Consider the following 2,347-nt stretch of genomic DNA (forward strand, 5'->3'; position numbering starts at 1 on the left):
TAAAAAAAGAGAGAGACTGACTGGAGTTTGGAACACTAAACAGAGACGAAAAGTTTTTCTGTCTTTGATGTGAAACACCCACATGGTCACTTTTTTTCTCCCAAAGGCATTTAATTTTGTGGGATTGAATTCTTTCTGATGTCTAGGAAAATATAAATGCCATCAACTGTTTGATCTCATCTGGGTAGTTTGTTTGTGGGTAGGGAAGTTAATGCCACAAAAAGCACTAAAATCCTACAACATGCCAGCTTTGAATGATTCGCAGAGAACAGTCACAAGGCAGGTCAGATGGGGTGCTTCTGAGGTTAAAAAAAAGGATTACTTAAAACTGTGTATCTAGAAAACACAAGACACTTGTACTATTTATCATTCAGTGAAAGCTAAATAGCATTGGGACATGGTTATTTTAAGTTACAGTTTGAAAAAACAAAAACTATTATTTCGGAAGACCAAAAATTAATTTGCTAATTTAAATGATTTTGAAAATTGGCACAAAAGAGAGAAAAGAGCCTTTCATGTGATGTATAAGGAAGATCTGTTGAAGAAAATTAGCTCCTGCAGGAATATGATTGATAATGTGACATATACTCACTTTGATCTAAATTTAACATCTTCCCACATTTTCAACATTCCAGTGACTTCTAGTTACTATAGTGATGATACCTTGCAATTCAACATTTAATTCCTAGGTAACAGGCAACAATCGTGGATACCAATGTGGGTATAGTTAAAAATTTATTTATTAAATATTATCTGTAGTAATCTGTTTGGAATCATCTCTCTCTCTCTCTCTCGCATATTTTACTCTTGCTACATCTAATAAAGAGGTTGAAACACCTTCAAATATAAGTCGTATAAGAAGAATCAATATGCCTGTTTAGGCCCTAGTTTTGAGTATAAGAAACTTGACATGATGTCAGAGCATTGCTAGGGAAACAAAAATGGGGGTTCTTAAATAAGTACTTTTCAGCTGGAGCTGACCTAGAAATTCACTTTTGATGTTTGATGAAGCTCTGGACAAAAAAATATCCTCAGTAGTTAGAGCATCTGTTCCATCCAGTGATGTTGTACCACAGTCAGTGTTTATTCTTCTTCCAAAATGGACAGATCCATGAGGAGGGAGTTGCTTTATCTGCAACAGAAATTTCCAGATAAATGCAGAAGAATCGTCTGACCACTGAAAAAACAAACAGTGAGTACTTCCTCATATTGCTCTTTAGGCTTTTTAAACATCTTACCTGGAGGTCGATTTCAGCTCTCCAATAAAAAGGGTGTCCAAGGATTCATACCTGTGTAGCACAGAGATATTCCACTATTTACATTTCTAGGTATTGGCCCTATAATACAGTTTTCCTGTGTTAGAGAAGTAAGAAATCAATAAAATTCAGGGTTCAGAAACAAGAACCCACACTTTTAAAGCCTGTTTTTCCATTGCCACACAGGAAGCAAAAGCAAATATAAACAAACAAAGAATTTAATAAAACAGTCCAAAAATACACTAGAAAAGCGGGAGTGGCGAAAGGAGAGGGGGGAATATTAAGAAATCACAGTGTTAGGGTACGTTTAGAAACCTAACAGCAATACTGACTGTAACACGTATTAATCTCTTCTTCTGTTCCCAGCCTGAACGAGGCACCTTAACATTCATTCTTGTATTTAATCTTCCTGACAGCTATATGAAAGTGTCATTATTAATCTCTCCATTTTACAGGTGAGAAGTTAAGGCTGGGAACATTAAAGTAACTTGCTCAAGGAATCCCAGTTAAGCTAGTAAGTGATGGGACTTGCATATTAAAAAACAAAACAAAACAAAACAAAATCCCAAGTAGTCCAGAGGAGGTAGTTGGTCTCATAAGTTCCAAAATATAATCTAGGGGAATCCATGGGCTTGCACTACAGCCTAAACCAATGAATTCATAGAGTCAAGTGGCCAGAACAGGTACACAAAACTCCCCTTGAAAGGAGGCAACTAGAAACTGGGATGTAGATTTGACTTGCATAAAACCTTTTTGTTCTATGTAGGGGAATTTTTTTGTGCCCTTCGATAAAAATACATACACTTATGTATATATTCACATCCTGAAATTGGAAAGCAGAGTAGGTGGAGGGTCTTCATAAAGTCTGATAGGCAAGAATATGATAACGTTAGACTTTGTTTTTCCTCTTACAAAGTAGTCCTATGGACCGAAAATGGATGGTGGACTTATTATTTACTGTTCTTGGGTACTCAAACAGTGGGTGTCAAACAGTGATAATCATATTTCATTACAGTCAAGGGTAATTTTAGAAGTTCATTCTGCAAGTCCCAGCATATATTATTGATTATTGTTCCATAGGAAGCAATCAC

The 2,347-nt window shown here is 36.0% G+C and overlaps 1 long non-coding RNA gene across 1 annotated transcript; it reads right to left on the reverse strand.

Annotated features, from left to right (window-relative positions):
* Positions 1-716: 716 nt before the first annotated feature.
* On the reverse strand, positions 717-1,825 carry LOC309660199. Its single transcript, XR_014263262.1, has 2 exons — positions 1,239-1,825; positions 717-1,132 (listed from the first exon to the last, which is right to left on the reverse strand). It is a non-coding gene; the product is annotated as an uncharacterized lncRNA (long non-coding RNA).
* Positions 1,826-2,347: the final 522 nt, after the last annotated feature.

The sequence above is a fragment of the Balaenoptera physalus genome, assembly GCF_965194825.1.
Source record: "Balaenoptera physalus genome assembly, chromosome: 4".
In the NCBI taxonomy this organism is placed as follows: Eukaryota; Metazoa; Chordata; class Mammalia; order Artiodactyla; family Balaenopteridae; genus Balaenoptera; species Balaenoptera physalus.